Raw genomic sequence first — 23,161 nt, 5'->3', positions numbered from 1 at the left:
CACTTGCTTATCTTTTGTGTGATCCATGTGGGAGGAAACTTGCCTGGATAGCACGGGATGCATCTGGAGGAGGAAGCCCAGTGGAGACAGGACGGTTCTGCTCTGGTGCATCTTGTAAAGTTTCAGGGCCATCTGTCTGGTGAATGACCTTTGCCTCATTATCCATGAAATGCACATTAAAGTTGACACCCCTGCATATGTTAATGAAGATTAACAATATTATGCTAGTTGCGACATCCCAAGAAGCAGCTTAGTCCTCCTCATACATATGATACATCAATATGTAGGTCAACCTGGGGGAGGGACCCAAGGAAAGTGCGTATAAATTGGGGAGGGGCCAGGATAACAGTAGTGAAGAAGATGGATGCATCCTTGAACCCTCATTTGTGGGAGCAATGCAGGAACCCGGACAGGTGATCTCTATCCCTATCCCCATCTCTATATCATCTCTCTTCTCTTCTACCCTCTTTTTCTTGTTGTCATTAAGTAACACAAGGCATATCGTGCCACTTGTCATAATATACCTAGTCAATTATTATGAATCCGATTACCACTTGATATAATTTGTTATATACTTAGTCAATTATCATGCATTCAATTAATACGCTATGGGAAATTAATAAATGCTTATGTATGCACTTTGAGACTTGTCTCACCGTTGTCCACTCCACTGAGGATTTACAAATCTAAGTCACTTGACTCCCTCTTCTCAGTGGGACGTGACGCTTGGTCACCCTCCTCTGGACACACCCTAATAGTTTGATGTCCTTCTTACATTGAGGCACCCAAAACTACACACATTACTTGAGGTGGGTCTGCACCAGTGCAGTTTAGAGTGGGACAATCACCTCCCTCAACCAGTTAGCTATGCTGTGCTTGATGCACCCCAGGACATGGTTGGCCCTTTCGGCTGCCAGGGCACACTGTTGGCTCATATTCAACTTTCCAGCAACCCAAACCCCCAGATCTCTTTCCACGGGGCTGCTGTCCAGCCTCTTGTCCTCCAGTTTGTACGTATAACCAGGATTACCCCATCCCAGGTGAAGAATCTGGCACTTGCTCTTGTTAAATTTCATACAGTTGGTGATTGCCCAGCTCTCTAGTCTATCCAGATCTCTCTGTAGGGCCTCTCTAACCTTGAGGAAGTCCACAGCTCCTCCTAATTTAGTATCAGCAGCAAACTTACTTAATGTATATTCAACTCCTGTGTCCAGATCATTTATAAAAACATTGAGGAGCACTGGCCATAAAATTGAGCCCTGGGGGATCCTACTGGTGACTGGCTGCCAGCCTGATGTGACCCCATTTACTATAACCCTTGGAGTCTGACCCATCAGCCAATTCTCTCCCAATGCGGCAAATGCACCCTCCAAACCCCCCAACCCCTGACAACACTAGAAACTTCTCAGCTGTTGAAAAAACTAGTAGTTGGGACTTGGGAGCCAGGCTGCCCAATCAGCAGGATGAAGTCACATAGACTATGGCCAGGAGATGGGCCCTCAGCCAATGAAACACCTGGGTAGAAAGAAACTTCTAGACTGTTAACTATATATGACCACTGTTGCATTTAAGGTGACAAAATAATTTGGTAAGAGATGAATCCCGTTGCGTTCTAGCCAGTCCTCAGAGATTAGAGGGGGTAGGGGCAGCTGGACTTATCTCTTAACAGGTATGCCAATTATGGCTGTAACCATAGGCCTGACACCAGATGCACGAACAGCCCGTATGCTGTAGGTCTGGTTGCATTCAAGAGAAGCAGTCAGGTACACGAATAGTACGGTTTATTCTTATGCAACATCTACGGATTCTTTGAGATTGCCTACGATAAATGCACAAGCTGCAGGTTGGCGATATAGCACTACACACAAAAAATGACTGCAATCACACACACTTAATTCCCAGGTAATCACTCAGCATAGCCGAGGGCCCAAATCTCACCAAAAGGCATCCCTTCTAGGGGGGCAAGTACCACAAACCTGTCAATCTCTCCCTCTGATTTGGTACCGGATTATCGTCCCTCCAAGTTAGAGACAAACTCGGGGTAGTATTTATCTAAGTGTGTATGTGTGAGCGGGTGGGACTGTGGTCAAGCCATTGTTTCTCGAGTAACGACACAGCACATTCCTCAGTGCAATGTGGTGCAGTTGTTGTGGGAAGAATGGGAAATAATGTCCGCAGAGTTGTGCAAAACATTCCTTGAGAAAAGCAGAAGAGCAGGAGACAAATCTGTATAGTTGTGTCAAATATTCCTTGAGAAATGTGGAAGAACAGGACCACGCAGCCTCCACCTTGCTTTGCATTTTTCCTTGGTGCCATGGCAACACAAATCACTGGATCTCCGACCCATCCTGTGTTTGTTCTGGGCACCATGTGTTAGGGAAATGTGAGTTTTGCAGTTTTTTCACTGTTCTGCGTTTCCCACACTTCCAACAAGCACAGATCAGACTTGACTAGGGTATAAATAGAGCACTGCCAGAGGGACATTTTGAGTCGGTCCTCCATGGAGCAGCAGGTGTGCAGTTGAGGACTCTCCCCTTGGGTTGGGATGACACCTAAGGAAACTCTTTGAGGTTGAGAGCCCTCATCTTAAAGGTGAATGATTGCACGCTTTGCACCATTGTTCCAAGCTTAGGATCCTAAGTCAGCAACCTGAACCTGTGGTTTACTAATATCTGTTGAAGTGTTGGGCAATTTTGATTGGAATGGACTTAATTTCTGTTTTGTCACCTGTTAAACAATTTTGGTTAAAATAAATTTCCTTTGAGTTTGTCACTGGTCTAAACTGATTTTGTAAGCCTCGGCAACACCCAATGTATTATGGACTTGTCTAGTTTTGTGCTGTGAAAGGGAATGAAAGGGCTCAAACAAACGAATTTCTGACAATTATTAAGACTAAACTGTGATGTGATGTATGAAAGCTTTGTTTGTGCTTTGCTTCATTTGTTTCAAAGCTTTGCTTGTGTTTTGCTTCATCAGTTTCTCAAGGAATCCTGACTTCTCAAATGTTTTCTTAGGTCTCTTTGTCTGTTTAGGTAAGACTAAAATGCTCGTTAGGCTCCCTACATAAATCACTGATAGCAGACTCAAGGCCTTCAGTGGACACTTGGGCAACTCCTAGAATGAGATAAGGGGGGCTCTAACAAAGAGACACAGAGACTCTATTATAGGGAAAATGATTTTGCTGATTTAGGAGGGAGACACCTGGACTTTACTTCACAGCACATGCTCCAGAAAGAGGGTCAACTAGTGAACACTGTGGAGAAGACTACTTACTTCCTCCCTTGACCACCGAAGACTCTCACCCTATTTTCACTACGCATGCCCAGATTATGTAAATGAATTCTGGGAACTCATTATCATAAAACACCCCTTTCTAGGAAATCTAATGAATATGTATGATTTGTGTGTATGTAAACTGACATCCCTTGCTAATTCTTGGGAGCCCTTATGGTGGACAATCCCCAGGGTGACTCCAGCGCTGCTAATAAAAGAATACCTGCTTAACAGTTACATTGGATTCTGACTGTTGAGTTAATTTCTTTGTTTCAGTTGGCGACCCAGATGGGACCCTTTCTGTCCAGCTGCAGGAGCCGCTGAGACGGAGGACTCCCTGGGCGCCCCGGGGACTTCCCAGAGGGACTCCTCCCCTCACTGGGCTCACTGCAGGGACAGGCAAGGACCATCTTCGGAAAGGTATTCTTTTAAAAATTTTTTTTTTTTTTGCTTGTTTGGGTGGCATGCCCTTATAAAGGTACCAATAAATCATAGAAGACGTTCTATGTTGGGTGCCGTACACCTGGCAATATAGTGTGAAACACTTGATCTGGTGCATACTTGGTCTTGGCTTGTATTTGTAACTTGTAGTTGTAATTTGCCCAGTGAATCACTGTGCATTGGTTTGTGGACTGGATTTATCGTGTACTTTGACTGTTGGCACCAATATTGACTCCGAGACTTGGAACTTGTATGTATGGTGTTAAATTTGGATTTGTCATTTGTCATAATTGTCCTAGTGGTACTTGTGGTTATAAGTGTAATTCTGTGTTGTTTGTGTAAATGGTGTAAGGGAGCTCCTTCTGTAGTTATATAAGATCAGTCTGTGTAAGAGTGTGTGCGAGTGTGTGAGACACGGTACTACCGCAAAGCGAGTGTGGAGTCCCAATCCACAGTTCTGTGATCCTGCCACGGGTGTGACTGGAGAAGGACGAAGCGAAAAAGCTATATGAATGTGAGTGAAAACTGTCCAAAATACTTAATAAATAACTGCTGTGATCTTAATATGCAGTTTTGAATGAATGTGGGAACCTGAGTGGTGTCTGTTACACCCAGAAAATGACTGTAAATCTTTGTATGTTTTAGAATGTATGTGGTGTGAGCCAAGGCTGTGCGTTGAGTTTGGGCAGGATATTGACTGACCTAAGTGTCAGGTTTGGAATTCCTGGGAAAACAGAGAATGCTGTTTGTATGTGATAAGGGTGGTTTGTGATTGGAGGAATGTGAGACGCAAGCAAAGTGGGGGAATTTTAAAGAAAAGTCCCCTGGGATGTATTTTGAAACATTGGAAGGATATAGGGAGTTCCACAGGTGGTGTAACTAATCTCTCTTGGATGGTGCGTTTGCACAATCAGGGAGCAGCAGGGATAACCCTAGATGCAGAAGATTCTGAAAGGTTTTTGATTTTAAGTTCAGATTCTTTTGTGCAGGATGCATTTCAAAACAATACTTGGGATATTAATTTGTTAGCATTGGCTGCTCTGAGATGTAATACCAAATATCCTACAGAGAATGATTGGCTGGCATCTGACTGGCAGTGGTATACTTTGTGAGACTATATACAGCAAATGAAAGAGGAAGGGATGAAAGCAGCTATTTTTGTAGGAGATGCTGACTTTATGATGTGACATCCTTTGTCGGTCGCTATGAGAACCAGAGTAATTAAAACCGCTCCACTGGCATATAAGAATGTAATTATGACCCTCCTCATTAATGAAACGGGGAATCCCCTCGATGAAGTAATTGAAAAAGTGCAACAGTTACGTGACCTTGGAGAGTAGGGCCCCCGAGGGAGTGCAGGGAATCGAGATACTCGAGACAGCCCTAAAGGCAGTGAAAACAGGATTTTTCGTAAAGAAATATTTACCGCTTTGTTAAAAGACAAAATGTCTCGTGAAAAAATTGATGGTGTTCCAACTAATGAGCTGTGGCAAATATATACACAGGGCTGAATAAATCTAGCAAGAGAGTGCGGAGTTACAATTAAAGATTTATTAGATTTAGGAGTTTTAAAGCCAACGACCACAGCTTGGAACAATCTGATATGGCCTATCAAGAAAAGTGATGGATCCTGGAGAATGACAGTGGATTTTGGAGAACTAAACAAACATACTCCACCACTCGCAGCAGCTGTGCCAGACACTGTCACTTTAATAGAAAAAGTTCAGAAACATCCAGGAACTTGGTACACTGTAATAGATTTGGCTAATGCATTTTTCACTATCCCGATTGCAGAAGAGCATTGGGACCAATTTGCTTTCACGTGGCAGGGCCAGCAATACATTTTCACTAGATTACCAGAAGAGTGGTTTCATAGCCCCACTATCTGTCATAGAATTGTAGCTGAACACTTAGATGAAATACAACTGTCCCCTCACAACTATTGTCTCTCTCATGTAGTAATGGTTTGATGCATTACCCTGTACTTTCCTATTTGTTTGTTTTAAGTGCACTATTCTGTCTTTTCTTACTGTATGTTTTCTGTATTATGGAGAAAAATAGCCCAGGAATGGTACTTTAAAATATGATACTTTGCTGCAGTTGAAACCATCCTGAGTGACAGCGGGAGTGTGGCATTAACTTAGCCCCTCAGGATCCTCTCGTATTGGCACTAGAGAAAGAATAGAGAAAGAACCAGGGCAGGTTAAAACGGTGTTGTTCGGCATGTAGCATAGGGCAGAGATGCTTGAAGTTGAAGGAAAAAAGGTAGAGGAGGTGGACGCAGAGGTTGGGGGGGGGGGCTCTTAAGGGACATTGGGTCAGAATCTTTGGGAATCAATTGGCCCGGGAACTTGAAACCTGGATGCCTCCCTCACCAGAAGGAGCTTTACTACAATATATAGATGACCTTTTAATAGCTACAAGGACAAAGGAAGATTGTGTACAATGGACTGTCAGTTTGCTTAATTTTCCGGGACTTAGTGGATATCGAGTCTCTCAACAGAAAGCTCAATTGGTCCAGCTGCAAGTGACCTATTTAGACATTGGGATTTCGGAAGGACGATGAAAACTGGGAACAGAGGAAAGAGGCCATCTGTCACACGCCTGAACCCAAGACGGTAAAAGAACTCCAAACTTTCCTTGGGATGACAGGTTGGTGCTGATTGTGGATAAATAATTATGGACTTTTGGTAAAGCCGTTTTATTCCTTGTTAAAGGAAAACCCATCAAGATTAATGTGTACCAGAGAGGCTAGAAAGGCATTTGAACAATTAAAGAAGGAATTGATGAGAGCTCCTGCCTTGGGCCTCCCTGATGTATCTAAACTCTTTTGGTTGTTCTCACATGAGAGACAAGGCATACCACTGGGAGTGCTGGCCCAACAGCTGGGACCCTATAAGCGGACAGTTGCTTACTTCTCTAAGCAGTTGGATGAAGTGAGCAAAGGATGGCCTGGATGTTTGAGAGCAGTTGCAGCAGTTGTTCTCAACATTTAAGAAGCCTGAAAGTTTACTATGGGCCAGAAGATAACAGTACTGGTGTCCCATACTGTCTCGGCTATCCTGGAACAAAAGGGGGGCCATTGGCTTTCTCATTCCAGATTTCTAAAATATCAAGCCATCCTGGTGGAACAGGATGATGTAAACATTGTGACCACTAACATTGTGAATCCAACCTCTTTTCTCAGCGGGACCACATCAGAATCTGTGACCCATGACTGTCTAGAGACCATGGAAACCGTTTACTCCAGTAGATCTGTGAAGTGCTAAGGCTTGGACAATAGGCCCAAGCCAGAGTTGACCTATAGATGAATCCTGTATATTTTATAACTGATAATCATTGTGCTAGTAGGTATTATACTAAGTTATAACAAACCACCTAGTCTGATGTAAAAGGTGGAAGTGTTGAAGCCTGAGCAACAGGCCCTGAGCCGAAACTGCTAACTCAGTATGTAATCCCTAATGAAATATGCACGGAGGATGCAGTTACCTTGAATGTATCTTTCCCTTCCTTTGTATGTGAATAGAATAACAGAGTCATGGAGGCAGGTGTCTGTCCTCAAGGCTTGATGTGAGACCTTGCGCATAATCCGATCAGATAAACAGAGAAATTCCCATAGTTTCTTCCTTGAGCCCTGGCCAGGCTCTGGGGGAAACCTAATGTGAAATTTAAACCAGATATTTCCGCTTAAAACAAAGGTGTCAGCTATTCTGGCTTGCTGGTTTTTAGTATATAAGGCTGGACTCGCTCACAGCGACTTTGGAAGCCTCACCTATGGGTGGACGCACCCCGTAGGATTTCCCACTTGCCGGGACAGGATCTCCAAATCCTCACTGCAACCAGGGCTCCCCAGCGACTGCGGATCTGGATGATGGTAAAGTATGCAAGTGGTGATGGATCTTTCTTAATCACTATTCTCTCTCTCAGGTAGTAATGATTTGATGCATTACCCTGTATTTTCCTATTTGTTTAAGTGCACTATTCTGTCTTCTCTTACTGTATGTTTTCTGTATTATTCTGTTATATTATTTAGTTATTTCTAGTAAAATATGCCTACTCTTTTCACTCTGGTGTCTGAGTTTAATTGATATCCCTGATCAGCAAAACAATCTGATTTAAAAGAAGAACCGCCTTAGAATGCTGAGGACACCTGGTTCATGGATGGAAGCAGCTTCATACAACAAGGAAACCGCTAGGCATGATACGCTGTGACCACCACTTCTGAAGTAATTGAAGCTAAACCATTGCCAGTAGGGACTTCTACTCAGAAAGCTGAAATAATTGCCTTGACTAGACCTTTAGAGCTGGCAGAAAGGAAAAAGATCAATATCTGGACAGACTTGAAACATGCTTTTGGAGTAGTACATGCTCATGGTGCCGTATGGAAAGAACAAGGATTACACATGGCACAAGGAAAACAAATAAAACATGTGGAGGAAATTTTAAGGCTGTTAGAGGCCATAAAACTCCCCGAAAAGGTAGCCATCATGCATGGCTAAGGGCATCGAAAAGGCAACACTGAACAGAAAATTGGAAAAAATTTGGCAGATTGGGAGGCCAGACAGGCAGCAGAAATGACTGAAACCATAGCATTAGCTTTGGTCCCAGACAGTAAACTTTCAATCCTAAACTCAGATTTGAAACCTGAGTATACAAAGGAGGATCAAAAATTGATTAATGATTTGAAGGGTAATAAAGAAAAAGATGGATAATATTATTGTCACTGAAAAAATGGGATAAAAGAACTTATCGACACCAATTTGATGAAGATAAGCAGACACTTCTTTATTGATGGCCAGGTGCGCGGGTGAGTGCTCTCACCAATGACGCACACCAAATATGAGAATCATACAACTTATATAGTATTCAATCATACATATTCATTAGGTATTCATACATAAACATAATAATTCTTGGAAATCATTATCATATTCCCCTCCTACTTCCGATTCTGCGCACTAAAGCTTAGAAATCTCTAGAAATGAGTCTGGGGTGTAATTTGGGTCGGTGGCCCATGAGTCGGTGCTCGCAATCTCCCCCTGCCGGAATTACCTATTACCTAGTTTCACTGTTTCTTGGCAGGGATCTGTAAACTGTTACAGCTCATTTTCCCCAGTTCTCATTAATTTTGAGTTGTGGTACACCTAAGGCATTCTTCACAATGTATTCTAGGTAATAAATTACTTCTGTCTAGACATCTCTATAACAACTTTAAACAGAATTATTTTCAATTATAAATCCAGTTACCTAAGCAGTACCTAGGTGTACCTAGCAAATGATTACTGACCAATTCTTCGGTCTTGGTACAGGGCTATACAGAGGAATTCATAGTAGCATTGGTTGTGGTTGCTGTGTAATATGCTAGATAAATGTAAACATATAATTTCTACGGAAGTATCTCTCATAATTCTATATTCATATTAAATCAAACAAAATTAATTCTGATTAATGAAATTAATTCTAATTAGTGGCAAATCAGTAACATTATGTTCCAGATGGGCGAATAATAGTGCCTTCCAACATACTATGGAAGTTAGTTTTGGACGAACATAAGAAAACGCATTGGGGAGCGATGCTCTATACAAGCAGTTAAATCAAAAAAATAGTAGGCCAAAATGTATACACTGCTATGAAACAAGTAACCCAAAGATGTGAAATCTGTTTAAAAAACAACCCAAATACATCAAATAAAATTCACATTGAAGTTATAGGGGAAGGTAATAGTCTGGGACAACACTGGCAGATAGATTTTTCTGAACTCCCAAGAAAAGGGGGGTATTGATACTTATTGGTATTAACAGATACCTTCTCAGGTTTGCCAGAGGCATTCCCATGCAGAACTAATAAGACAAGAGAGGTTACCAAAGTATTATTGAATGAAATCATTCCTTGATTTGGAGTGCTGACAGTGAGACATGATGTTGGCCTCACATGTGCACAGTTGTAAATTCTAGTTGCTGTACATACATAGATGAAACAGGAGAAATAAATGTAGATTTAGGAATAATAAAGCAACAATTAGATATTTTGGAAGAGATAAAAGGACGACACTTCCTTAAGCTTTAAAGAAATATGGAACAAGCTTACTTCATGGCTGCCAAACTTTAGATGGTTAAAACAATTACTTGTATTGATTATAGGGATAATTGTGATGATTATAGTAACTTGTTTATCAATTCAATGTTGTAACTGTTACTCACGGTATAGCAAATTCATTTAAATGAGGGATAGAGCTATAAGCACTATGCCCTCAAAGAAAAGGGGGGGATGAAAGGGAATGAAAGGGCTCAAACAAATGAATTTCTGACAATTATTAAGACTAAACTGTGATGTGATGTATGAAAGCTTTGCTTGTGCTTTGTTTCATTTGTTTCAAAGCTTTGCTTGTGTTTTGCTTCATCAGTTTCTCAAGGAATCCTGACTTCTCAAATGTTTTCTTAGGTCTCTTTGTCTGTTTAGGTAAGACTAAAATGCTCGTTAGGCTCCCTACATAAATCACTGATAGCAGACTCAAGGCCTTCAGTGGACACTTGGGCAACTCCTAGAATGAGATAAGGGGGGCTCTAACAAAGAGACACAGAGACTCTATTATAGGGAAAATGATTTTGCTGATTTAGGAGGGAGACACCTGGACTTTACTTCACAGCACATGCTCCAGAAAGAGGGTCAACTAGTGAACACTGTGGAGAAGACTACTTACTTCCTCCCTCGACCACCGAAGACTCTCACCCTATTTTCACTACGCATGCCCAGATTATGTAAATGAATTCTGGGAACTCATTATCATAAGACACCCCTTTCTAGGAAATCTAATGAATATGTATGATTTGTGTGTATGTAAACTGACGTCCCTTGCTAATTCTTGGGAGCCCTTATGGTGGACAATCCCCAGGGTGACCCCAGTACTGCTAATGAAAGAATACCTGCTTAACAGTTACATTGGATTCTGACTGTTGAGTTAACTTCTTTGTTTCAGCTGGACGTTTTGTACAGAAGGGTACTATGAGAGAAGGGGCCTTCTCTGTTGCTGGTGCCACCTTGGTCTTTCAGTAACCTTTAAATGTTTTTTTTTTTTTTAAGTTTCTGTGGCCCCTTGTACTTCCTTATATCCTTTAGATTAAATGCTAACTGTCCCTAGCAAATCACAATTTGTATAACCAGTCCAGAGATAATCAGACATAATTTGTCACTGTGCCTTCATCCTGCAGCTTTCTTAAGTGCAGCATTGTTGCCTTGCTTACCCCGTTGCCTTACAGATGTTAAATCAGCAATCTTCTAAATGTGCTAAACCAGCAAGTTGGTCTGTGTCTCACCACAAGATATGCTAAATGAATTTGTGTTGTGCTGGGAGTGTGGTTATGGTCCTGTTGTGGCACATGGTCTCATTTCCCTTACTGTGGGTCTCTGGCTATTCTTAGATTTCCTCTTACACGTGCGTCCCAATCCAATGTTGGGGGAGGTTTCGATATGATCCCAAGAGCGAGATTAAGACACAAACAAGGTCAAATGCCGTATACCCAAAACAGGTTTTATTATTAAGAGTGAAGAGTGGTAGCGATAGGAATGGAAGGAAAAGACAGAAATCAAGCAAGCATAGAGTCACAAGAATAGTCACCACCATGGATCCAGTGGCGTCCTGTTGGTCCTCAGTCTTCCATTCTTCAGTGGTGGGTGCACACACAGCAAATTTTTCTGTTGCCTTTTAAGTTCATTGTATCAGCTGATTAGCACATCTGCTCACCTTTAGTTTGTCCTCTGGTCCCACAGGTTTTTGCTGACTTCATGCTTCTTGAGCAATCATCCAGCTTCTGCGCAGATATGCTCACCTCTTATCAGTTCATTAGCATACACAATAGAACCACAAAGTACGGGGCTTATACGATGGAGTCAGTGATAAACATTTGGTTTCACTCAGTTCATGTCTCCCCCTCTGAGGCTTATCTAAGGAGTTTGTCAATGCAACTGCAAGGCAGAGGGGGGTGCATCCTTCAATATACTCCTAATTCCTTGGGTGACATTCCTTACACTAATTCAAAGGCCACATCCCTGAGATTTGCACACACACAAGCAAGCTTTGAGACAATCATTTGACATTTCAGTCTCTCGCAATGTGGGAACACAGAAATTTGTAAGAGAAATTTTGAGGTTGTTTTGAATAAAATGGGTATGACGCATTGTTACTTAAGGTTGTCAGTTCACCTGGATCACAGCACAAGCTACGCATGGTTTCAGTCAATAACCAGACAGCAAGAAAATGAAGCCATGGGACTGGTACCCCCTGCTCCTGACAGCTGGTACAGGATTGTGCCAGGACATGGTGACACCCATCATGGAACACTGAAGCGTATGTGAGATATTCTGGATGGTAAAACCTGTGATCCCTGGTGGACAGGGATGCCTCCTGTGACTGCTCACTCAACTCTTGCTCAGATTTTGTCTAACACACAGCTCATGTTAAGGGCTGATGTATGCTGGGAGCAGCACCATTAAGTCAAAGCCAGAGCAACACCAAAGAGCTAAAGGTCATTGTGCAGACATTACTACCCACAGCTTGCTGTCTCTTGCAGCCAAAATTCTTTCACATTGATTTTCTGGCAGACTTTTCAGAATCTACTACTTCATGGAAGTGGTAAAGACCACAATCCCAAATTGAGAGGTATAAATAGATCAGCTTATCCAAAAGGTTTTTGAAGCGGATCCAACAGCAGCTGAACTGCTAAGGCCTTCATGTTTCCCAGTGTGATACAGACACAGGTGTTACCGAAAACTCCCAATAAAGAACTTATCGACACCAATTTGATGCAGATAAGCAGACACTTCTTTATTGACAGCCGGGTGCACAGGTGAATGCTTTCACCAACGACGCACACCAAGCACCAAAATCATACATCTTATATAGAACTTATTCATACATATTCATTAAGTATTCATGGATAAACATACTATTTCCTGGAAATCATTAACATATTCTCCTCCTATTTCTGATTCTGTGCAGTAGAACCCAGAAACATCTAGAAATGGGTCTGGGGTGTAATTTGGGTCGGTGGTCAATGAGTCGGTGGTTGCGATCTCCCCCTGCCAGAATTACCTTTTGCCTAGTTTCACTGTTTCTTGGCAGGAACTTACAAGTTGCTTCAGTCGACTTTCCCCAGTTCCCATTAGTTCTGGATTCTGACATCTCTATGCATTCTTTTAGGTCATAAAATACCATATAAGTAGACACTATATCCAAATTATCTTGAATCTTAAGCCTGTTATCTAAAGTTCTAAATGTTCCTACTAGGTGATTTTGACCAATTCCTTCAGCCTTGGTACGGGGCTGTACAGGGGATTTCGTAGTAGCATTGATTGCTGTATAATGTGCAAATGCAGAATAAAGGTAAACATATAATTTCTATTAAATATCCCTTATAATTCTGTATTCATGTTAAAATTAAACAAAATTAACTCTAATCAATAACAAATCAGTAACAAAGGGAACGCCGGCACGCTCACTGCTGGCTAGAGTATTGGCCTCCATTGTTCTTCTTCCCTGGAGGGTTGACTGGGTTACTCATGTACTTTTAAATTCAGAGTCTAGATTATGATTACTATATCCCACACTGGTTATTAAGAATCTGACACAATCTGTAGAGGGGGTCCAGGTGACTAGAGAGTCTAGTTAACTGAAATTTTATGTAATAGGAATGCTATGTGAATGCTAGAAATTCTGTGTTACAATAAGCTGTGCTGATTGTTAAAATCTTTACATAGTAATAAAGCTCTAATTATAACTACAAACTTGCGGTCAGTTTTCACTCTACCAAGTGTAATAAAACATATATGGTATTTGTTATTCAAATCTCAAGGGGAAAAAGAAGTTGTAGTCAGGACATCCACCTCCCTCCCAACTCCCCGGGGCTGGGGAGCTCCCCCCCCCGGGGCATCCTTGCCTTCGGGGTGGGGGCAGCTGAACTCCTCCCGCTGCTGGCTCCAGCTGGGAGAGGGCTTGTTCCCGGGGCGCCACCGGCCAGACCCGAGCAGCGTGCCCAACCCGAGCCCTGGAGCAGTGTCGCGGAGCCTGACCCAGCGGGGGGAGGGGGGCAGAGCTGCCCCCTCCCCAGCCGGGAGGGCCCCTCCCGAGCACCCAGTTGCCCCGGGGGGGTTGGGGCTGGGGCAGGGGGCACCGAACGGCCCTAGTGAGGCTCCGTAATGCCAAATTAGCGTTTAGGTTTCTGCTCAGAGACAGGCTGCAGTAAACTGTCTCGAGGGGGCTCTGTGCTGAGCCCCCCCCTTCTAACCCGCTCATACTTGTAACCACGTTCTGTTAATACCAAATTGCGTTGTACCTAAACTATGTTGTGGCCGAACAGTTTTGTAATTCTCTTATGTAAATAAGAAATAAGATATATGTATGTAGTTTCTATTGTTAAAATCAGTTGTTAGAAGGGAGCTAAAATGGCCCTCATCTTCAAGCCACTACAAAAACACCTGTGCTGAGTCATCCCCCCTTCTATGATGGAAACCTGAGAAAAGCCCGCGAAAACCGGAGAAAAGCCTGCAAAACTTGTTTACAACTTTGCAGACCCCTCAGGGTACGCCCATCATGAATATGGATGAAGCCTACACTATAAAGGGACTCAGTTCTGTCGTGTAAGGTGTGTGTCCTGGTAGAGCAGAAACTCCCGGCACACCCAGCGCTGTTTTTGCTCACTCGCTGCTTGCTAATAAAATTTTATTGATCACTAAAAATTGAGAAGTGGTTATTTCCCACTAAATTACAATTAATCAATAACACAAGGATTCTTAAAAGAACCTGACTGTCACCTTAGGGTCAGGTGACAAATGACCTGGAGCCAGAAGGTAACTAGAAAGGGAAAACAAAAGCACAGCATTGACTCAGCAACGTTTCCTGAGACTCACATGAAGGCAAAAGAGCACAGTAGCTGTCGACTCCTAAAGCTTATATATATAAGGCCTATCCAAAAGCAGTTTGTTCTCAGCAACGAAGAGGAACATGGGACAGACAGAGAGGATTCAGCAGTTGCCATATCCTTCATCACATGCCAGTCCCACACCAGCCTGCTTGGAGACACACATCCCGAAACATGAGGGAGCAGAGTCAGCTCATTTATAAAGCGTAATAAAAATTACATTCCCTGACTCTACAGTTATATAACGAGCTTTGTTCCCCAAACTGCTACTCGGGATGTATGACTTAAGGTAAGATCTATTCAGTATAGGCTTGTCACCTGTTTTAAACTTAGACCTTTTAAACAGATCATAGCCTTCTGGTGATTTTGTGATGTGAAATTTAAGTACTGTACTGCTTACATATATTTTCTTCACACATTAAATAGTTAACTTTTTTTTTCATCTACCTAGTTTTTACTACAGAGCCTTTGTATTTATCAGTCACCAGTTCCTCTAATTGCAGGCTCTCCTTAAAGTTCCAGCTGGTCCTCAAGTCATGGTGTGGGGTGTATTTTTCTTAGAGATTGTGATGTGTCTGAGGCGGGGAGCTGCGGGAGTTCTCTGGGGACCTGGGAAGGCAGGCAGGCAGGCAGGGAAGGCAGGCAGGCAAGCAGGAGGGGCTCAGTCTGGAGTGATTTGATAAGCCGAAAGCCAAATCTGATCGCGCTGCACAGCTTCCTGTCAGCAGCCCGGTGAACCACAGGCAAACTTCTGCTCCCGCGTGCCGAACCCGCCCTCCTAGGCGGCACCGGGCAGCAGCAGCGCCCGAGCTGCAGCCGCTGCCGCCGCACCGCTCCCCGGCGGGGCTGGTGCGGCGCGGCCTGGCCGCCTCAGGCCCCGGAGGTCCCCAACCCCTCGGCCCGGCCGCGGCTGGGCGGGGCTGGGCAGAGCGGCGGGGCTCGGCGCCGGCGGCTCCGCCTCCCCTTCCCGCCCTGCGGCGGGCCTTGGCGTCCGCCCCGCTGGCCCTGGCCGCCGGCGGTCGCGGCAGTGGCAGCGCCGGCGGTCGCGGCCTCCTTCCGCCTCTCACCGGAGCCAGCGGTTGCTGGCTCCGCCTCTGCATGCGGGACGACTCGCCGGCCGCGCCGGGCTCGGTGAGGACGGGCGGCGGCTGGGAGGGGAAGGGAGCGGAGCAGGGCGGGAGGGCGGCAGTGGGGGACCCGCGGCGGGGGCCGTGCCTTCTTCCGCCCACGGTGCCGGGGACCCGGCGGCTGTGGGGAGCCGCTCCCCAGGCGGCCGGTAAGGGCCGCGCCGCCCCTCTTGCGGGGCTCGGGGCGGCTGCCGGAGCCTCTTCCTCGGGCTGGGCCGGTGAGGCCGTTCCCGGCTCCTCGGGGTAGCGGGGGAGGCCGCGGGTGGAGCCGCCCGGGGCCGGCAGCAGGCGAGGACCCCCCGGGACCGCGGCGATTTGCTGCGGCGGCCGCGGGTCTCTCTGGGGGTGGCCGGCGGTCCCGTCGGGCGGGCAGGGACAGGGCCGGGGGTGCCCGGTGCGGAGCGGGACGGGCACCCTGACGCGCGGTGGCTGGCAGGTAGTTTGCAGCTCATCCCGCAGAACTGATTAACATCAATTAAGCGTCCTGCGAGTGGCTGAGCAGCCACAATGAGACCTGCAGGCGCGCTTTTCGGCCGAGCTGTTTGCTTCCAGAAACATCTCCCGCCCCGGTCACCTTAAGCAGAAGTTTCTTTACTGCCTTTCTCCGTAGGGTATGGCAGTCCAAGGAGATAGGACTGAAAGGTATGGTTAGAAAAAGTAATAGCTTTCAGGGTTGTGGGCTCGCAGCGTGGGGAAGACTGGGTGTTTTAGGTCCCCTGTGTTTAAGCTCTGCGATGGAAATCCAGAGTTTGTCTGTGATTTTTGCTTCAGCCTTTCACGTAGGCATCCTAAGGTACACGGTAAGGAGCCAGTGCTCGGCCCCTGTGTGAGAGGGACACCTGCAGTCGAATATTGTTGAACTGACAAACCTGTTTATATAACTAAAGAAAAAAACCGGTTTTAAAGAGTTATAGGTTGCTGTTTCTGCTTTGGGTTGTCTGAGTAGTGTAGCTGAAAGAATTACCTAGCTTATTCCATCTGATAAGGCAGATGGAAAGGTGAGAAAAAAGGCAAGGACCCCATTAACACTTCTTTATCAACATTCTTCATATGCTCTGGGAAATAGTTTCATGTGATCTTGGTATAGGTGAGAACTAGAGGGATCAGGTAGAAGGTGAGTAGGTTTTCCCCTGAAGCCATATGCTTCAGAAGCCCATAGGAATGCTAGAAGTTGTTTTCCTAGAAGTTGTTATGACGTTGACTCTTTCTAGGAGCTCTGTGGTAATGTTGGGCCTTTCCCCGCTCTTAACTAGCCTCCTGGGACAACACAAAAATAGAACAAAACAAACCCAGCTCATCATGATTCCTGGTAAATATTTTCTAGCTCTTGCATCTGAGAATGATGGGAGTAAAACTTGTCACTAACATCAAAAGCTCTGAACAGGGCTCTTATCGCCCACTTTCCTTGAGTTAACAGCCAGTGTCCCAAAACATTTAGATAGATAGTTCTGGCAGAGAAAGCAGACTTGTGTTAATGATCACTTCCATATTACTGTCCACAAAATTAAATCCTTTTCTCTGGCTAGCTGTGCCAGTATAAAAGTTCCCCTGAGTCTCAAAGCAAAGCCTGTGTGCTGAGGTAGTTCTGAAGGTGTTGTATCAGGACCTTTTAGTTCACTGTCTTTGGCTCACTGCAGCGAGTCGGGTGGTGCTTCAAAGTGAAAGGCTGAAGTCCTCTTTGTAGTTCAAGCTTAAATAGCTTTTTTTTTTTTTTCGAGGAAATAGTGTCTGATGTTATGGTAGGAAAAAAAACATTACTGCATGCTTCATATCAAGTCTGTTACAGTGTGTTTTGGTTTCATGCTTAATAGTAGCTAAAACCATTTCTCCAGTTCATTGGTCTGCCAGGTTTTTAGAAGAACTTTTACTTTGTTGTTCCGCTTCTGTTTTCTACTTAAAGCACAGATGCTTTTTCGGTCCTCCTGCTTCCTACCACTCCAACAAAAATATTTGTAGATAGGTAAAATACTCTGATCTGCAGAATGCTGTCCTTCAAACACGGGCTTTTTAAAAAGCCAGAAAGTTACTGGTTCATGTGTTTTCTGCAGGTAAATGTGTTTTGGTAGTAGAATATTTTAATATCTGTTTCTAAAAATTATACAAAACAATGTTTCCCAGCTCGTTTGTTTGTTTTGTTTGGGTTTTTTTGTGAGGAAAAACTATCAAAGGGGGGCCTGTTGTGTTTGCGTAGTCACCTCTGGTGGAGCAGAGGTGTGATGGTGCACCTGGCCAGATGAGGGTGTGTACTCCTTAGGCAGTCCTTCTTGACAGGCTTTTTGCCCATAATGGACCAGCTGAGCTGCTTACTATGACCTTCTGAGCCACCACCTGTGTCTATTGACTTTTGGCTGTGGGTTGCAAACAAGGGAAGTGGTTTCTTAAATCCTGTATGTGCTGAGCTTGCTCAGTTTCATATGCTGCAACCATGAGCAACATATTGGAGATGCGTGACTTTGTCACAGTGTTTGTGGTCTCTCCTAGTCCTACTCAATGCAATAACTAACCTCTTAGTTTGATGTTGAGGCTTTCTTCTCTTTGTTTTTGACTAATAAGTGGGCACAGGACAGAGATCAGTACTCCCCACCCCCTAATTTAAAAGGGGTCAGGAGGGGAGGCTGAAGACAGCAAAGAATGAGTGAAGGGAGCAGAAGGCCAAGAAGGTGCCATTTAGCTATCTTAATTCTTAGAGCAGCTCATGCTTTACTAAGCCCGACTGAGGGCTTGTGAGAAACTGTAGAGCCTGCTGGTGACTCTTAAGAAGAGGAAAGAAAAGAAAAAGACAAGGAAAGATGGTGAAAACACACATTATAGTTGTTAGTGTTAGGCGATTGCTGTTCTTTGGTTTCATGAACTGATACTGGGCACTAATAAAAGGAAGCTGTTTCTTCAGAGCAAATTGTACTTTAAAACCTGCCAGGAGGTATTCTGATGTATTATTAGTAATCAAGGACATAGGAGATTGTCCAGTGATATTATTGGTATAGGTCATTGCAACTTTGGTAAAAGTAGCACTTGCAGCTTAATGACTATTGTCTCTTCTAGGAGCAAAGACAGTAAGGAGCCTCCTGCCTTTCCAGTGCGTGCTAGACTTCTGAGACACACTAACAAGATTGCTGAAGTAAGTGATCTTTTCTTAGAAAAAATCAGAAATCTGGAAGCTATTTTATTATCTGTAGTTGGATTCATACTGAAGCACTACAAGTAGCATCATTGGTGCAACTGAAAATGTAGAAATGGGGAAGAAAATGGGGTTGGGAAAAATGTAAACTTCTCAACCTATCTTTGCCACTCAAAGTATTTCTAAGCTATACTTCATACTGTTACATCTATAGTTTTTTAAAGGGCTTTAGTACTTTCCCATTGCTGACAGGGAATGAGTTTTTGCTTTTTCACACATTTGATTGCTAGACACTACTAGGATCTTTCTGACTATTATGTGCGTTTCTGATAAACATGAGAGTTGTAAATTCTCAACAGTTTTGAAACTGCAAAGGGCAGTGAAAATGTAAAGCAAAAAAGCTGTAGTATTTTATACTTGGAGGAATTGCAAGGAACATCATTTGATGAGTGGGAATGTTGATAATGCAACTTACAGTATACAGGAAACCTCACAAATCAGCAGAGCAGACAGACATCACAGCTATACTTTTTTTTTTTAAAAAACACTCTAGTGTTTTAAAAAAGCTAGTAATATGCCTTGTTGTTGGTATAAATAGTCTCCATAAAATGCAAATATGCCAAAGAGCTCTTCTAGTATGTGCTTTTGAAAGATTACTATTATTCTCTATGGCTGAAATTCAATTAACTTCTTAATTTGCACTTCAACCAGTATTCCATACATAGATTGCAAACTTTTCTCCAATTAGTCATTAGGCGTTAAATGATTAGAAAGCAATACTTTTAAAAGGAGATATCTACAACTACTGGAGATGTAAGACAGTTCTTTGAATGTGCCTTAAAACTTGGAGGGAACTTGGAAATTCTTCAGAGACTGAACCACATTTCTACTTACCACACTTCATGGAAACAACAGTGAAATGCAGAGACACCATGAAATCTGCAGCTGTAGCATAGGGGTGTATGTATTTTCTAAAAGATCATTCCATCCAAGAAAAAGCAACTTTGGGCTCCACTTTATCATTAATTGACCTCTTTCATCACAGTAATGCTCAAAAGTAGAAAAGCATGAACTGTAGATGTATATTTACATGTATATATATTTCAATTATGTGCATGAACTATATAGTACAGAGGCAAGGATATTCCCGTATAAAGGAGTCTGATGCTAGTATTAGAAAAGCTTTCATCTCTAGGTTTCTGAATAGACTATTAGGAGGTGATAATTTGTGTGATGAATCCAATCCCTGTTACTAATGCCTTTTCCCTGCAAATTTTCTGATTTTTATGTTAAAAATTACTTTCTCACGCTTATGGCTATTAGTCAAAAGTGGACATAATTTTTTCCTGAGGAGCATAAGTGATAAATGCTTGGTTGGATACCATCAAGCGGTCAAATACAATCTCGAAGATTTTGTTTTGTTCTGAACAGTGACATCTCTTTTGCTGTTGGTGGTGTGTTGCTTGATATCGTGGAGAACTAGAATTTTAAAACTCCTTGTGAAACATGGCTCTTCCAAATGTCTGCAGTCCGTGGTGGTTGCAGAAAATGTACTTTTATCTTACAGAATAATCTCTCTGAGCTCAGTTTGGATTCTGCTTATGACAAATTCAGATTTTTTTCTGTATCTAGCACTTCCAGTTGTTGATATATGGCATGGTGTTTATCTGTATTCTCTCATTCCTAGTGAGAAGAATAGCCTCCTTCCTGCTGCCCTTCTGACTGAGACTTCAATTCTCATGACTTTGGTGATGGTGTTGCTGGGTGCAATTCTATAGCTGTAGGACTGTGGATCAGGTTCATTGCCAAGTGCCATGGAGTGCTTTCTCCTTTTTTTTTTTTTAAAAAAAAAATTGTTTTTGTACTATCTCTGAATAAGTTTTAAAATTGAATTTTATAGTTTAATTTTTCAACTGCAGAATTTCCAAGCTCCCTCCAAGTTTTAAGGCACATTCAGAGATCAAATTGCATTTCATGGTTTCTCTGCATTTCACTGTTGTTTTCATGGAGTGTGATGATAAGTAGAAATCTGCAGCTGTAGCCCTACCTCAAATATCCCCATTGAAACATAGTTTTAGATTTTTAACACAAGTATTAAAATTGCCGTGACTGATACGTCAGTAGAAACGTGTGAGAAGGCAGCAGAAATAGCAGCAGACCAAAAGAATGACCTGTGTTGGCAGTGAAGGAGCACCATTTCCAGGACACTGTTTCCAGCAATAAAACTGGGGAATGTCTTGAGTGTAAGGGTATGTGAAAGGTGAGAGCATCTGCTTCATTAAGGTTATCTGCTCAAGGACCTTTTCAGTGCAAAAGGAAACAGTAAGGGGGAAGGAATAAACCAAATGTTCAGAACCACAAACCTGGTGGACAGACAATACTGGGGATAATAACAGGAAGCAAACCTTCTCAGCTATGCTAATGGATAAGAGTGTGTGGGATGTGAGAGTGTTTATTTCAGCAAGGTTATCTGATCATGGACCTTGTCAAATGGGATTACAGGGAAAAGAGGAAAGCAATAAAGAAAGTTTAGAGAGACAAACCTGACAAGCAAATGTGAAGGAAACAGAAGAAACAAACCTCATCAGTCTCACTAATTGATGGGCCATTGTGAAACTGTAGGCAAATCTAGACTTTTAAACTGGTGAGAGTGTAAACCTGGGAGTCCCAGCTGTGGGTGGGAGGAAGAGGATGGTGGAACTATGCAGAGGGAGACACGACAGAAGAGGGTATAAAAGGGGCCAGTCATGTCTAAACCGTGGCTGGTCAGGAGGTTGGTCTGACTGAGCCCTATGCCTGATCCCTGCAGCCAGTCCTATCTTCTTAAGTCCTTTCTTCACTATCTCTCTGCATAGTCTCACTCTATATCCCCTGTGTGTGAGTGCTGCAAGGGCTAGGTGCCAGCTACTGAGGAGACCAGTGTGAGTTGATAACTGAGCCAGCAAGTCAAAATGGAGGGGTAGGAACCCCTGGGCCATGGTGCCAGCAACTGGAGTGAAAGGGTGTCTGTGTCACTACTTGGAAGGACCATATCTCTCAGGAGCGTTTCCCCAGGTTCCACAGACTTTCTGTCTGGAGTGCGAGCTACTGGGGGGACAGACGTGAGTGGATTTGGTGCCAACAACTGGGATCAGACAGGAGGTGTAGGGACCCCTGGCCTGCGGTGCCAACAATTGGAGTGAGTGTGGAGCCTCACTGGTGTGAGGGCCTCAAAGATGGTGGCTGGAATGGGACTGTGGGTCACAGCCTGTGTGCCTGGTGCTGGCTGCTGGTGAGGGTATGTGGGACATATCTTCCTCAAATTGTGTGTGTGGGGTTTGCTTGTATAATTTGCTAGCAGACTTCAAGGTGGACTGGCGGGTAGGAGGTCCTTGGTCCAGGCAGGGGTAGAGGGGTCCATGCTGGTGGTTAGGTGTGAGCGTGGAGTGCTCACGAAACAGGCATATGAGTGTGTCCATCTGTTTGCTAGTTAGCATCGAGCTGGACCAGCTGGCAAGTAGGAGATCCTTCAAAGTGAGTAAGAGGGCCTGAGATCCATGCACGGTTATTGGATGGGCAGAGGGGCTGTGCTGGTACTTGACAGATCTGTGAATGTGTGTGTGCTTGTGACTGTAGAGAGTGTGGGGGGGTGGTTTTTAGAGAGACATTCAATCCTGACCAGTCAAAAAGGAGGAAAGGGACTTGTCTTGTCTATACTTGTTTTATGTGAGTCATGTATGTAGGTACTGTTGGAGGAAGCACCGTGGCTGGCTGTGTCAGTGTCCTGTGTGTGTCTCGGATACATACTCAGCCTTGCTACTAGTTGAACCTGCAATCAGGAAAGCAGCAGCAGCTGTGTCCATGAGCCTTCAGTGGAGACACCTGGGTCTCCAGGCTGTGCTCCAGCCTCAGGGCAGGAGGAACCCCCAGGCCACGGAGCTGCTGGAGGTGGTCACTTGAGGCATCCCTTAACAAGCACTGGGGCTATGCTAATGAGGTAATTTGAAGAGGAAAATTTTGATGGGTTTTATTTTAATGGCTGTTGCTTGAACTGAAAAATCTCTACCCTGTTTCTTCATCTGTTTTGAAAAGGTCCTGCTTGTTCTAAGTGCTCTTCCTGCTGTGCTAGATTTGGGCCCTGAGGACTTCGAGAATGAAGTGTGTTCACTTAAAAAAAAATAATCCTCAAACAAAAAAACCTGCTAACAAACTGACTCAGAAATACTGCTTGATAATACTGAATACAGTCATGTTAAAAGTCCTGGTGGTTGGAGGAGACAATGCTAAGAACACAAAGAAAGGCTGGGAGG

At 43.8% G+C, this 23,161-nt stretch overlaps 1 protein-coding gene across 1 annotated transcript in view; it reads left to right on the top strand.

Annotated features, from left to right (window-relative positions):
* Nucleotides 1-15,542: 15,542 nt before the first annotated feature.
* Nucleotides 15,543-23,161, top strand: part of RESF1 (retroelement silencing factor 1) — a 38,084-nt gene continuing 30,465 nt past the window's right edge. The window contains exons 1-2 of the mRNA XM_074871557.1: nt 15,543-15,758; nt 18,797-18,872. The gene's annotated coding sequence lies outside the window, so the exon portion shown is untranslated. The remainder of the gene's footprint in view (nt 15,759-18,796; nt 18,873-23,161) is intronic.

Source organism: Strix uralensis, chromosome 5, assembly GCF_047716275.1.
Source record: "Strix uralensis isolate ZFMK-TIS-50842 chromosome 5, bStrUra1, whole genome shotgun sequence".
Lineage (NCBI taxonomy): Eukaryota > Metazoa > Chordata > Aves > Strigiformes > Strigidae > Strix > Strix uralensis.
This window is presented reverse-complemented; position numbering and strand designations above follow the sequence as displayed.